Source organism: Xenopus tropicalis, chromosome 8 (assembly GCF_000004195.4).
Source record: "Xenopus tropicalis strain Nigerian chromosome 8, UCB_Xtro_10.0, whole genome shotgun sequence".
Classification (NCBI taxonomy): Eukaryota; Metazoa; Chordata; class Amphibia; order Anura; family Pipidae; genus Xenopus; species Xenopus tropicalis.
In genome coordinates, this window is record NC_030684.2 from 48,581,926 (window position 1) to 48,598,183 (window position 16,258).

The 16,258-nt window shown below is 39.2% G+C and overlaps 1 protein-coding gene across 5 annotated transcripts in view; it reads left to right on the top strand.

The window, feature by feature from the left end:
• Positions 1 to 16,258, top strand: part of gria3 (glutamate receptor, ionotropic, AMPA 3) — a 176,827-nt gene that overhangs the window by 3,473 nt on the left and 157,096 nt on the right.

Here is a 16,258-nt window from a genome sequence, read left to right on the forward strand (position 1 = left end):
CACCGAAGAAATGTAAAATGATCTGTTGTCATTTACAAGCCATATTTCGCTGTTGAATACCTGCAAAGTGTTTTTATTGAAGCAGAAGTCCTGATTTATATGACATTTGCTGTGGTGTCTGCAGGCATCTATAAGTCTGTTTACCATACAGCCTCCACATAGGTGACTTGGGACAGAAAGCCCTAAAAGATGAAAGTAAATGTATTGGTAAATAGAAATGTAATTTGCAGAAATGATACAGAACTTTGCAGAAGTGTAAGTGTAAATCTACATTTTCATTGCCTGGAATTTCTGGTCCTTCAAACCTGCAGCAATCTAGATGCTATAAAATTGCAATTTTCAATTCAAGGATCTGCTGTCAGCCAGCAAATTAGAATTCCAGCTCCCAGCATTCCTAGGAAGGGCCATGGCAGAGGATACCTGTAGTAGTAGTTTGCATGCTTCATATCTGTGTGCTAAATATTTGATTACAATTGTGTAGTAGGGTATGCTTAACAATACAATTTTGGTCTTCAATATAGAGTGGTGGAAATAAACTTTATTCTGAGAGATATAAAAGATGTAATGTAATAAAAAGTACAAAAAATACTTCAGAGGATAATACTAGGCCTAAATCAATGTAGTATTGTTAAAGTTGACTTTCCCACCTTGTACCCACAATTATAAACCTCAGCCCCTTTCATGTTGCTCTGTGATACTCATGTAGTCCCAGATGCATCACTATGTGCACCCCAATGCCTAAATGGGTGGGCCTGTGTGGTCATAGTCTGTGACATGAGTGAGGAGGGGTGTGTAAATGATGAAGAAGAACATTTTTTACAAGATGTATTTAGTTAAAATAAAGTTTGTTCCAAACTTGGCCATTTCAATCTGTATGAACCAACCCACAAAAAGAACATGCATATTACTGCACTGTGGGATAGCTGAATATTTTAAGATAGAACAGACTTATATAGATGCATCTGGCACATGTATTCACACAGTACACTATTTATTTAATTGAAAGAAAATGTGGCTTTGTGTGCCAGATGTCTGAATTAAGTCTGCTGGTATATCGGGGCATGTTCAGCCCACAGCCCTTAAGCTATATTTCAGCTGCCACAATGCCAGACTGGACATTCTAGGGCCCACCAAAGAACCAGACGTCTGGGGCTGACAACCATTAAATGTAAAACATGGTAAAATGTAAATAGGGTTTTATGGCTCTATAGGAGAAATAATAAAGAGTTAATAGGCATAGTTCTATAGGAGAACCCTTTAGGGTCTGGGCCTGTTGAAGCATTCCCTAGTACCCCTGCAATTTCCAACATCCACTGTCCTTTGAAGGCCTCAAGGGGTTTCTCAGGACCTGGAAGATACAGATTTGAAATGTCTAACATTTTTTTTTGGGGGGGGGATGTTCTGCATTTTTTCACATTGGAAGATATGTATACACATTTGCCCCATTAATGTTTTATTCTCATTGCTGGTCACAATCCAATAGAATATGTTGATGAGCACTACTAAATCTGAGGAATTCCAAGACATCATCATTTTATGGTGATATTTAATGAGTTCTGCTCTGCAGTACCTGATTCATTTCTATGGGCCGCATGAAATAATAAGTATGCTTGGGAAATTGATGTGTGAAGTGTTGCTGAACGCAGTCCCCGAGGTGCAGCTTTATATTAGGGTTTATATCGCATAACTATTTAAGATCTTCCTACTTTCACAGTCCTCTTCATTGCTGGAATGACTAATCAATGTCTGTAGTCCAGGGCTAAGTTTACTGCCCGCAGTCAGATGTCTGCAGCTGCTAATGCTGCTTTGTAAACCAACACAACAGATCTTTGTAGATAAAATACAGAGACTTGGGAGACTGAAAGGATTCTGCTTCAAGGTTTAAGAAGCACAATGACAAAAGCTCTAGTGCAGAAAAGAAATATCTGAATTTGTTGCTTTCCTATGCACAAGGCAGGTAGATGGTGTATGTGGGCACTGCAGGGATGCCAGGTTTTAGTTGAAAACTACATTTCCTAGGATCTCATATGGTGATGTAGGGATTTATTTAAGGAATTGGACAACTGGCTGTTTTGGGAAGATTTTTTTTTTTTTAGATTATCCCAGTTTATTTAAAAATACATTTTTTTCACCAAAAGTTTGATAACATTTGTCTATTTGTATCGAAATGATTGAAACAAATGGCTTATATTAAATACATGTCACTAGCATGCTATTTTAATGTAGTTTGCATTCTGATACAGGAATGGGATCCCTTATCCGGAAACCCATTATCCAGAAAGCAATTATGGGAAGGTCATCTCCCATAGGCTCCATTTCAATCAAGTAATTAAAATTTTAGAAAATAATTTCATTTTGATTTCCATAATAATAGTAGTCTCTTGTCAACAATGATGTAACAAATCCTTATTGGGGACAAAACAATCCTATGGGGTTTATTTAAGATTTAAATTATGTTTTGTAGACAAAGTATGGTGATCCAAGACCCCAGGTTGCAAGTATTCTATATAACAGATCTCATACCTCTATATGTATCTATATCTATATGTATCGACTATCTTGTAATCATTGCTATAGGTGGAATGCTTATTGATGTTCCATACTGTGAGTAGGTGAAAATCTTCCACCAAGTTGGCAAGTTGGCGGGTTAGTAGTGTGCAACACTGATGGGAGTTTGGTTTGAAATGCCTTGTGGGTCAGGTTATTCTAATTTTATTCCGTGGATTGGATAAGTTATACCAAGGATCTTCAAAGTGTCTAGGATAGAGGGTTTCCAGCAATATCTCTTAAGAGTTTTTAGACTATAGTAAGTCTATCTACAAGTAGTAGCATTTTTTTAAATAATCTACAGTTCTTCCATATTGTATCATTATATTTCCAATCCTTTATTAAATCCTGGACTCTCAACACCATCCTCACTGTCATGTAGATCTAAATTTTATTGGCTTCAAAGTACAATTTAAGCTTTTAAAATAAAATAACCTAGTTGTCACCAACTCTGATTTTAATCAGAATATTTCTGATTTTTGAATACTGGCAAGCATAAATTATTAGGTAAGGGTGTATCACGTGGTTGTTTCAGAATAGCGTATGGTTTTATGGGTTCACTATGTATTCAAATGTGCCCTTCATCAGCCAGTAAGGCATTCGTTTTTATTAACTTAGCTGGCTAAGACAGATCAGAGCTGATTACTGATTGGTTCTAATAGGTTACTGCACTGTATCAAATTGGTACCTACAGTATGTATACAGGTTGCTAAGATATGCAAGAAGTTGGATCTGGACTTTAACAGGATGTCAGTCAACCACTTTTACTATATATGGATAACTATTCCAATGATTTTGAGGGTTTTAAGCCTACGGAAAATGGTGTGATGAGGGATATCAGTTGCTGTTAGCAAGAAAGAAAGAATACTAAAGTACTTATCCAGATGGGCATCACGTGTTGCACCATTGCTCAATATACAGTATCATAGCATTAGTTGCAAAGGAAAATAGAGTGATAATGATCGATTTAGATAAAGAGATAGGTTAGGACATAGTGACCCTTCTGAGCCAAATGTCACTCTGGGTAATTGCTGCTCCATTTAATAGTGGCAGACTCATATTGTCTTCTCTATATATTTATGTATAATGTATATTTATAATGTCAGAAACTACTACATTCCAGAAAGAACAGACAGAACAGTGTTTAGTCCACATCTTCTCTGTGATGTTCTAACTCAGGAGATGAGCATACGCCTATGGGATTATTGTGAAGGGGAAAAATGTAAAATAAAATGGAAGTTTCTTCTCGGAAATTATGGTCAGAGTTTGGGTTTTTTATAAGATTAAAAACATCGGAATATCAGATCAGTTGAGAACAACATAATGGGCCTTAGATTTTGTGGTCATGAAATCAATGTTATAATACAAGAAATGCAATGAAAAATAATTTTACTATTTTGCAGAATACAGATCCTCCAATAAAGATGCAGACAAACCCCAAACTGAACCCAAAGCCTTCAAATTTGAGAATCAACCCACCCCACCGCTTCCAAAAACAGTGGGGTTTTAAAAAAAATGTTCCCTTTAGTTGCACAGGGTGTTAAAGTCTTGATTCGATATGACTTTGGTTAGGTTAGGAACTAAGGCTTTCGCCAAATTGGTGACCTGTTGTAAAAGCAATGCATTTCCCAAATGTTTGTTCCACCTTTTGCTACATCACTGCCAAGCGACTTTCTTTCCTGAAAAGCCAAATACAGTATAGAGATTAAGAAGCAAAGCAAAGTGGCTGCTAATTGTCAGTTAATACATTGTTCCTTAGCAATAATGATGGAAACCTGTGGCATTCAACTTTGATGTTAGACCCATTGCTGTAGAAATCTAAAGCTGAGCTGGCGTTAAAGCCAGTAATCATTTTCAAATGTCAGAATACTTTTCCTTGCTGGTGTGGGTGAGAAAAATAAAGGTGGGGGGTTTTGCATACACTTTGCACAATGTACACTGCGGGCTAATCCATTGCACTGTGTGGGCTTCCAGAAAACCTTTTCTGTCCCTACCAGTTGTGCTTTTGTGTGTTAGGAATGACAGAAAGAAATAGATGGTCTGGGCTACAGGGAAGGAATTTAAAACAGGTCGGATGGACAGGGATGCTAAAATGATGCATTTTGTTCAGTTTGTGCTGAAAAAACATTGATCTTGAGATTTTTAGGATTTCTGTTTCAAAACTGATGGGAAGGAAGCAAACTGTTCTGAGCCTTGCTATAGAGAGCACAATGATGCAGTGTATGCCATTGTAGTGCTTTAGAAATGCCTGACTCCATGATAAATAATCTTTCTGAGTGTCTGAGTATTTAATGCTGCCACTACAAAGCAGTGCCCTTGAAGCACACAGTGACTTGACTTGGTACTAGGGTAACGTGCACCACATGGATTAACACTTTGCTTCTGAAGGGGCCTCGAGTGCATGCTATATTCCACCGGCCCTAATGTCATTAACAAGAGACTGAATACTCCTGCAGTGTCAGACTGCATTCTAAAGTTGGGAAAACATTGCTTCCAGGATATACTGACACCTGCACATGGGGAACAAAATATTTCAAGCTTTTTATGATTGCCTAATGATATGATTTGTCATACTACTGGCTCTGTTGCACCTTAGATCCACCCCCACCTAGTATTAACCCATAGCTGTTATAACAAGCCTGCTGATATCAGGTATGGACTGTTTGACGCGCCCTCAACTTTTTCCTCACTCGACAAATTTTTGCTGCAGTTTTACCAAAACATTTGCCAATAGCAAAATGTGGAATTTCACAGCGAATCCATGTCTGCCAAAAAAACATTTTGCTCATCACTAGCCATGGGTTCATATACATAGAAAAACTGTGTGCCTTTTATTATACTTGCTGGTTTATCTTGCCATTAATTCCCTGACTGGCCACAATTCATCTTATAAAACAAAAAGTTATCCCTGAGGATTGGTGGCCCTAATGATTATGATGTGCGGCATATGTGGACATTTCTGTGGTCCATTATGTCACTTGAATTTATGACAATAACTAATAAGAATAATAGTTTTAGAATCTCATAACATAAACTTTCTCATAAACTTTTATCATTTATCATTAAAGGGGAATTTCGGCCTCTCCTAATATACCTGTCAGTGTAATCTTTGTATGAATAGTACGAATTATCCAATGCCATTTTTATATGCTTAAATCCAACAGCAAAACGGTTCTTCTCTTTTTGCTTCATTTGAAATCCTGGCAGGGGAGGAGGGACTAAAACATTGATGTTGCAAATTGTAACAACTTTTCCACAGCTTATAGGCAGCATGCAGGAACTACATAACCCTCAATGCATTGCACTGTGAAGTTCCTTTCCTTATTGGTATCATGTTTGCCTGAAATTCTGGGATTTGGCAGATGTAGGCAGAAGGCAGGCTGAGGACAGTCAATAACTATTACTTTTTTTAATTTAAGTATCAAAGTATTCAGCATGAGAACAGGGGGCTGTGGTTAGGTAACTGTTCCAAATCATATTATTACATTAAAAATCATGAAAAGGCTACATGTTTTGTAATTGATGTATACTGCAAAGTTGCTTGAAATTATTTTTACTTTTCAAAAGGTTGAAGTTGTATTTGGGTGGAGTTTCTTTAATGGATCACCCTGCACCATTAGATTACTTAATTTACTCTGATCATTATTACACCTTCCCCCCTTAATTGCGGTGTCATGGTGCATCCCCATGTTAGCAATGTGATTTCACAGCAAAGTTTTAAACATATGCTGCAGACTGCTTTACTTCAGAGATCTCTAACACATTCATGAACTACAAATACAGCATTCTTTGCCTATTTATTTTATCTGATATTTGATCAAATTGGAAGAACATTTTCCGTTGCTAGAGCTTTAGAGCAGATGTTTGCAGTGCAGATCAGAAGTCTGATATAAATATAGGCTTGATGCCTTTTGCAAATGATTGCAGAATGGAGAATACGGCCTCTTTGGTAGCTTGCCTCTTTACACAGAATTAATACTGCTTTGGCTCTCCAGATGAAATTTACTTGAAAGGAGCTGTGTTTTTGTGCGGTGCTATTGCAGTGCATTCCACTAGATCTTCACAGCCTCTGCAGTGTCAGCTCATTAGCACACAGATCTCATATCCCCGCTCTGCACTGTCATTGCAAAAATTGCTGTTGTACACCTATACAGTCTTCTGTGCTCTCAAATTACACTCTGTTTGCAAGTTACATTAAGGGGGAAAAAAAAAGAAAAAACAAATGTAACCTTGGGGTTATTTTCTCTGGAATACGGCTGAGAAAGAAGCAGCACAAATCCTATTTTGTTCATTAACGCAGAGGAGATAGACAGATTAGCGAGCGGATAAAAACTGTAGCTACAAGAACGGCTGCTTTCATCCAAAAAAGAGCTGGCAACGGATCCAAACACTTCAGGGCAGGTTTAGACAGTGCTGCCTTAGTCACCTTTGTCTTAATTGGGAATTTAGTGCTAGGCTGGTGGGATAGATAGTAAAGCCTAAGCCAAACTCATTTAGTTCTTCAGATGGATGGCAGACCTACTGTATACAGCAATTAATATCCAGGGCAACATTTCTGTGAAATTATTATGGTTTTTGAAAGAAAGTCTATAATAAACTATATAAGTGAATAAAGGTGCAAGTCTCTCTTACTTTAAACCCATAAGACACTGCAGATCAATGAATCTACAAAGCTACACCACATATATCAGCATACCATTACCATAGATCTCACATTTCAGGGTTCTGTTGGACATTATAAGAAAACACATTGCTCATGAACACTTGGCTTTGCCTATGCTTGCCATTTAAATTATTCATCACTTTAAGAGTTAGTACTTCCAAGCCACATACTGAAATGTACAATTCTGGCACTACAGTATAGCTGGATCACTGTCTATGGAAAAGACTGGCTTATTTGATTAATATCATGGTATGGGGCTGCTTCCCCTGGCCCCCAGTTCAAGTTAGAGGCACCCCATTCCCATTTGATCCCATCTTACTCTTTAGATTTTCAGACATAGCCCTTCTTCCCCAGATATACAAATATGGGACTGGGTAGATAATGAGGGATTTCGCTCCCATTAGAGGAAAAGAGGTTCCGTCTAAATATAGGCAAGGTGTTTTGTTTTTTTTACAGTGAGAGCTGTGGAATTCCCTCACTGACTCAGTTATTCTGCCTGATACATTATATAGCTTTAAGAAGGGGTTGGATGGCTTTTTAGCAAGTGAGGGAATACAGGGTTATGGGAGATAGCTCTCAGTACAAGTGAGGGAATACAGGGGTATGGGAGATAGCTCTCAGTACAAGTGAGGGAATACAGGGTTATGGGAGATAGCTCTCAGTACAAGTGAGGGAATACAGGGGTATGGGAGATAGCTCTCAGTACAAGTGAGGGAATACAGGGTTATGGGAGATAGCTCTCAGTAAAGTGAAGGAATACAGGGGTATGGGGGATAGCTCTCAGTACAAGTGAGGGAATACAGGGTTATGGGAGATAGCTCTCAGTACAAGTGAGGGAATACAGGGGTATGGGAGATAGCTCTCAGTACAAGTGAGGGAATACAGGGGTAGGGGACATAGCTCTCAGTACAAGTGAGGGAATACAGGGGTATGGGAGATAGCTCTCAGTACAAGTGAGGGAATACAGGGGTAGGGGAGATAGCTCTCAGTACAAGTGAGGGAATACAGGGGTATGGGAGATAGCTCTCAGTACAAGTGAGGGAATACAGGGGTATGGGAGATAGCTCTCAGTACAAGTGAGGGAATACAGGGTTATGGGAGATAGCTCTCAGTACAAGTGAGGGAATACAGGGTTATGGGAGATAGCTCTCAGTACAAGTGAGGGAATACAGGGGTATGGGAGATAGCTCTCAGTACAAGTGAGGGAATACAGGGTTATGGGAGATAGCTCTCAGTACAAGTGAGGGAATACAGGGGTATGGGAGATAGCTCTCAGTACAAGTGAGGGAATACAGGGGTATGGGAGATAGCTCTCAGTACAAGTGAGGGAATACAGGGTTATGGGAGATAGCTCTCAGTACAAGTGAGGGAATACAGGGGTATGAGAGATAGCTCTCAGTACAAGTGAGGGAATACAGGGTTATGGGAGATAGCTCTCAGTAAAGTGAAGGAATACAGGGGTATGGGAGATAGCTCTTGGTACAAGTGAGGGAATACAGGGTTATGGGAGATAGCTCTCGGTACAAGTGAGGGAATACAGGGGTAGGGGACATAGCTCTCAGTACAAGTGAGGGAATACAGGGGTATGGGAGATAGCTCTCAGTACAAGTGAGGGAATACAGGGGTAGGGGAGATAGCTCTCAGTACAAGTGAGGGAATACAGGGGTAGGGGAGATAGCTCTCAGTACAAGTGAGGGAATACAGGGGTATGGGAGATAGCTCTCAGTACAAGTGAGGGAATACAGGGGTAGGGGAGATAGCTCTCAGTACAAGTGAGGGAATACAGGGGTAGGGGAGATAGCTCAGTATAAGTGAGGGAATACAGGGGTATGGGAGATAGCTCTCAGTACAAGTGAGGGAATACAGGGGTATGGGAGATAGCTCTCAGTACAAGTGAGGGAATACAGGGGTAGGGGAGATAGCTCAGTACAAGTGAGGGAATACAGGGGTAGGGGAGATAGCTCTCAGTACAAGTGAGGGAATACAGGGTTATGGGAGATAGCTCTCAGTACAAGTGAGGGAATACAGGGTTATGGGAGATAGCTCTCAGTACAAGTGAGGGAATACAGGGGTAGGGGAGATAGCTCTCAGTACAAGTGAGGGAATACAGGGGTAGGGGAGATAGCTCTCAGTACAAGTGAGGGAATACAGGGTATGGGAGATAGCTCTCAGTACAAGTGAGGGAATACAGGGTTATGGGAGATAGCTCTCAGTACAAGTGAGGGAATACAGGGTTATGGGAGATAGCTCTCAGTACAAGTGAGGGAATACAGGGGTAGGGGAGATAGCTCTTAGTACAAGTGAGGGAATACAGGGTTATGGGAGATAGCTCTCAGTACAAGTGAGGGAATACAGTGTTATGGGAGATAGCGCTCAGTACAAGTGAGGGAATACAGGGGTAGGGGAGATAGCTCTTAGTACAAGCTGATTAAGGGATTGGTCCGATTGTCATTTTGGAGTCAGGAAGGAATTTTTCTTCTTCTGAGGCAAATTAGAGAGGCTTCAGGAGGCTTTGTTTTGCCTTCCTCTGGATCAGTTAGCAGTTAGTCAGGTTATATATAGGTATAAAAGGTTGAACTTGATGTTCATGTGTATTTTTTCAACCTAACTTATTGATTTACTATGCATGGGCTGTCTAATTTAAAAGGCATAGTAGGGTAAGTGCAAATGTAATCTGCGTCATGATACTAAGCATACAAACCCACCTAACCACTACCCATCTATGTATCTGTCTTTCTACCACTATCAATCTATGTACAGATGTTTGGTATAAGTGCAAGAGCTAAATGTTTGGATGAATGCTTGATAATGTCTCTATATTTAAGAATGCTCATCCAGTACCCTATGTTTAAACCTTAATTTAAAATGGGATATACTTGTAAATTGCACATACATTGTGAAACCCCCTTCATCTGGATCTTATAATCTAATTACAAATACTAAACCTGGCCACACATGGTGTTGATTGATACAATCTTTTGTGCTCACTCAATGATCTGTTCACATAGAGGCTTTGTACAGATCTCTCAGTAGAGGACCAGATCATGACCTTATTCAGTCTCACCAACAAAATTTTTCAACCTTCCCAGTCATATATCTGTCAGGGAGGCCATACTATTGCCTCAAAATAGGGGGCCAATAATCTGCCATATAAGCTGGAAGTCACAGTTTCTTCAAGCACTGAATCAGCTTGCTTTGCCTATTCTCTAGATTTATAATTTTTCAGTCGACTGGTTGACTAGGGACCACGTTTTCATTTGTGGAAGCTTTTTTTTTTTTTTAGTTCATGAGAACTGCATTAGATCTGACCACACAGCAAGAACAATGCAGTGATCTATCTAATGAAACAGAAAAAGTGATTCAGCACAACCAAACTGGCTCAAACTCTGTAGCTTACATAAGGTCTTAATTTTTACATAATTTATTAAACACTGCCTGGCTTATTATATATAGATCTGTTATATAGAGTATCTTGTAGAATTAAGACTAAAACAACCGGACATTTCTGAGATTTTATCACCACTCATCCAGTTCATATGACTGGTAGGGAATTCCCCGGCATTAAACCCTTGATGGTAGTACAGTCACAGACATCCAATCATAATGGTTCCATTGAACTTATTCAATTAGGTGTTGGCTGAAACTGACGGGTGTAAGAAAGTATGATCCAGTCACAATGGTAGCATGATTCTCATTGATGCAGGTGTTAATCTTTCAAAGTACATGACTGGAAGTGTGAATTGTTGTGAAACCACCAGGATAAGGATGTCAAAGTGGCATTGTATGTTGATGACAAGCGGTGTCGCAGGCCCCCTCCTCTCTTCAGGAATGGTTTTTCCAGTCTGGCATTAATGGCCACTTTCAACCCTAGGTTGCCTAGGTCCAAAATAGGCACATTTCTGTCCTCAAAAGAGTGTCCTTTTGCTTGAGGTGTAGATAGACTGCTGAGTCTTGCCCAGAGGAGTTAGCCCTCCTATGTTGGGCCATTCTCTTACAGAGAGGTTGTTTTGTCTCCCCAATGTATAATTTAGAGCACTCTATAGAGGTATAAGGTATAGACCACCTTACTTTTCATGTGCTTTGGTGTAGGGTCTTTAGGGCGCACCAACTTCTGTCTGTCATATAGCCATTCGCTCAGCCATTAAGCCAACTCTGCCCTCCCCCACGAGTCTGTAGTTTACATAAAATCTTAAAGTTTATGGCACAGAAATGTTTTATATACAGGATTTGGCTTAAATTTTCATATTTATGTAAATAATTTTAACAACACTCAAATATGCCAAGATGTGACTTGTTACTTAGAACACCTAGTAGCTAATGAAGTATGTGTGATTTTCTGCTGTCACGGGTGTATTTATAGTCATTTCCAGTGTGTCACCGGCAGACTTTATAGGAGTACTTTTGATTACATACGTTTTCTTTTCTAATTTAAAAACACAGCTTCATCAGCTATGATAAGATTTTAAGCAAAGTACAAAAATTATGTTTTTTTTCAGCCTTGGTCTGATGTGTATGAAAAGAGCATTCCTTTAATCTGCTGATAACGTTCACTATAAAAATATGCATTATGTGCTGCTGCTGGTTTGTTTAGCTTCTTTAGATGTTGTTAATTGGAAATGGAAATTGAAAGCTTTTGCAATTAGTTCTTTAGTAAATAAAGAACGCTTTGCGTGTGATGGAAATGCCTCCTCAAAGTTGCGCTCTTATACGGCATCTGAGCACTGGAGCTCAACCATCCTTTAGTGGAATTTAACATAAGTGGGATTTAAGTCTTAAAGCTAGATAATACAAATAAACATTTCTCCAATTCTTAAGGGCCAAAGAATGAAAGGGGATCGAACAATGAGAACTGAACCTGTGCAAAGGTGGCTATGCACTAAGATTTGCTCATTTGGCGAGGTCGTCAAACGAGCAAATCTTTCCCCAGATATGCCCACAGCATATCTAATGGGATCCATTGGCTCTACGATCGCATTGTAATGAAGGGCACAGGAAAAGTCAGAGTGAGGTCTGCATCAATGAACTGATATGGCTCCTAATGCATTGAAAATTCAAGCCAGTCCAATCAACATCTGCCCACTTTTTGGCCAGATATTGGTCAGGGAGGCCAGTCGAAGGGCCCCATACATGGGCAGATAAGCTGACGAGTCAGTCTAAAGGAGCCAAAGCGGCAGCTAAAATCTGCCCATGTAAGGCCACCTTAAGTCTGGCTGAATGTTCTTTGCCCTGAAGTGTTACCTGAAGCTTTAAGCATTAAATACTAGCACAGAACAGTTAAACAGCAGTATGTCCTCCCTCCTTCTGATTTATTGCATGTAATAGTGAGAATCCTAACTTTGCACAGTTATCTCTGTATGGTAGTTAACAGCAAGATGAATGATGTAGGGAGGGTAAGCAGGATTTTCATTGGTGAATTCTCTTGCATCTGTAATTAACTTTGGACTACTTACTTTAGAGAGGTGCACAATGGGACAGATTTGCAGGGGGTTCAGATAAACAATAAAAAAAACACACAGATTTGCTTCCAGGTGTCATCTAGACTTAACTCCAAATGTTGTGAAAATATTCCTTGCATCCCCTTGCCAGCTCTACACTGAGTGCTGTGATGGTTAGGCTGTCATCCAAACAAGCAATATCTGGACGATGTGGAGAACTAGGCAGGCATGCTGTAGCTGGAAGATGGAGAATGTTGTAGACAAATAGGCATGTAGAAAATATTGTATGGTGACATAGGGAAAAATAATAACACATTCAAAATTTGCTCCACATTTCATAACCTGTAGCAACTGTTCGGTAGTGTTCTGGCAGCTACAGTATCGTTTCTTCTGTTCAAAAGATATAAATTACAATACCTATATCAAACTTTGTGTTTGCAATTACTTTACCTTAATAGTGTCCCCTACGCTTTTTACATTGATGTAGGCTCTAAGATAAATATCTGATATTATAGATATAGCCAACTACAGTTACAAGTATATATAGTAGTCATATAGAGAGCCAGGCATAGATTTTGGCGTCCAATTCAGACAGAGCCATGTTTTTTACCTAAAACAGATGCATCTATGTCAGGGCTGTACAGGTATGGGATCTGTTATCCGGAAACCCATTATCTAGAAAGCTCCCAATTACAGGAAGGTCAGCTTCCATACATTCTATTTTAATCAAATTACATTTGTTTATATTTCCCTTTTTTCTGTAGTAATAAAACAATACCTTGTACTTGATCCCAACGAAGATATGATTAATCCTTATTGGAGGCAAAACAATCCTGTTGGATTTAGTAAATGTCTAAATGATTTTTTAGGTATGGAGATCCAAATTATGGAAAGATCCCTTATCTGGAAAACCCTAGGTCCTGAGAATTTTGCATGACAGGTCCCATACCTGAACAATCTTTGTCATGTAATGGGCTCAATAGTATGGGATATATGTATCTAATATTAAAATGCTAATGTTGTACATAGCAGTAGAGTCCACAGTTACACAGAGGCAGTGTCGGACTGGTCCATCAGGATACTAGGAAAACTCCCGGTGAGCCCAGGTGTCAGTGGGCCCTCTTGCTTCTAACTATTTGGCCAATTGCATGGTCATTCCCTATTTCTGTATGGGAAAAAAGATGGATGGATAGAGGAAAGAGACTTGGATAATAAAGAAGTTGAGGGAGGAGAGGAGGAATAATAGTTTAGAAAATGGGCCATGGTCCAAGGTTTTCTGGTGGGCCCCTGGCATCTCAGTCTGATACTGCACAGCTGATCTGTGAGCCTCCAGTTAGACAGCCCTGAACTATGTTGTATGATTTCTTTATAAACCAATACTTATTATCATTACAAACTAGGAATCCACATACACTTTATATAGATAAGCTTATTGGTTGATTGGTAAAGTAAACCTTGGCGAGTAGTAAGTAAAAACAGGGATGTAATGGCTTCTAGTATACAAAAAAATAGGATAGAGTACAGAGTTAAATGATTGTAGTGAGAGCGATCTCCCTCAGCATCCTGTGGAACTCAGCTGTAGAATTTCCCTAGCTGAACAGAAATGTGTATATTGTATAGTGGTTAAAGGGTAATTGGGATGTTCAGGCCTGCAGTTTTCATAACATTTGCTATCCCGTTGTCGTTTTTGTTGACATGGCTTAGTGCTACTTCTACCTTTGCCTTTTGCTGGATTCAAGTCAAGGGTCCATCTTTTTTAAGTTCTTATTTTTTTTTCACTCAAACCAGCGATATTTGTCTTTAGTCTGTCTGGATATGTGAAACTTAGGAGTGACATCCAGCTGCAGTAGATGGGAGTGCCTCCAATAGATGTGAGTGGCAATGTACTGTAATGTTTTTTAAGGTAATACCTTTTTTGAAGTCACCTTTTTAAATCATTCATAGGTAAACATGTGGCATCATTCACAAACTTTGTAAGCAAAGGGGGTTCTGATTCACGTTTCAAAGGCAACACCAGCTCGACGTGTTGCCTCTCTGTGCTGTAATAAAGGGCTATTCACGCCGTACAAGCGTTTGTGTGAAAGACTCCATTTCACAAAAAATAATTAACCTTATGCAATTCCTGCTATATACTGCAGATTCCCTAGAACTGCTTTATGCCGTACATTATTTATCAAAGATGAAAGCCTGCACGGTAATCACTGGAAAAAGAACTAAACATGGTTTTCAGACCAGAACTAAACCTGACATTTAGGCTATTATGCTATCCATGAATGATTTCTATAACACTATATTTGTACCCTAGCTGTGAATTATTTGCTTGTTTTAAGAAAACCCATAACATAAAAAAATCCATTCCCAGTGCCGCATATGTGACTTTGCTCAAGGAACACATCCAATTTCATCTTCCGTTTCATTACTAAATTTGCAGCACTGAGTCCCACTGGAGGCATATTCTATAGTCTGATCTGTCTTTAGGTGAGGAGGCATTTTTCACTCGGCCAATTTCATTCTCCTCTTTTACCATTTTGGCGTTGTATCCTGCGGACAAGTTGTTTCTCATTTGCATTAACACAGTTTGTGCCAGAAGGGTTCGTAATATATAGCACTGCATGTTCATATTTCAGATTACAGCAGCAGCCATTTATATGTGTGAAGAGAAAAGGGCTGATAGAGTTGAATGCTTTTGTTTCTTTGAGAAATCCCTTTTCATTCATTTATTAAGAATATTTCATTCATTTGGATTCTGGTTACTGCATCTTTACAAGTGAGCTATAGGGTTGGGTTTTGTATCATATGTATATTTAACAACCCCTGCCTAATTCCTTATTCACTGGGCGGACGTTAAGATCACGGTAGGAAAGAACTGAATCAACAATAAGTCTGGTCTTTATGTTTTCGACCGTGCCATAGTTGGAGCTAGAGTCTTGTGTCAGGTACCTGTGAGTACCCAATAGGGGTAGGCCGTCACTTCTGGAATCCCTTGGCTCTTGGTGGGAGGTGGATCAGAAGATTTTGCATATGTATTCGGGCCAATTTAGGCTGATTGTGAAGAGGCAGATTAAAGGGTAAGCGGGTCCTGACTGGATCTCTGCTTGGGAGTTTGGGCATGGGTTTACTGAACTAGACTCTTGTTGGAGTATTTTGAAACTATGGATACAGGGGGAAAAGCTACCTTGGAAGAGACTTGAAATTAATTTTCTAAAATGAAAAACATATACAAATATGATTTATTTCATTTCAAAACAGAGATTGTGTGGAAAAAAATTGTGTGGAAAAAAAATTGCGTGGAAAAAAAATGTGACAACATGTGCTTAAATTTTTCCGCAAACGCATTTTCTTTTACTCAAACACTAGTTTATTTAAAGACAATAAAAAAATCGCAAAAAAATCTTATGAAAATGTAAAAACCTTGGAAAATTTAAGGTTTTCACGTTCTTTTTGTTCCACATTTTAATATGTTTGTGTTTTCATATTCGGAAACAAAATGGTGCACTATACAAACACTCATGGCTTATACTGACCAACCATCCAGTGGCTGCCCATAACCCATGTCAGCCCTTATTAAACTAGATAGGCAATGTCCATATCTGTTTCTTTTTCATGTAGTGTG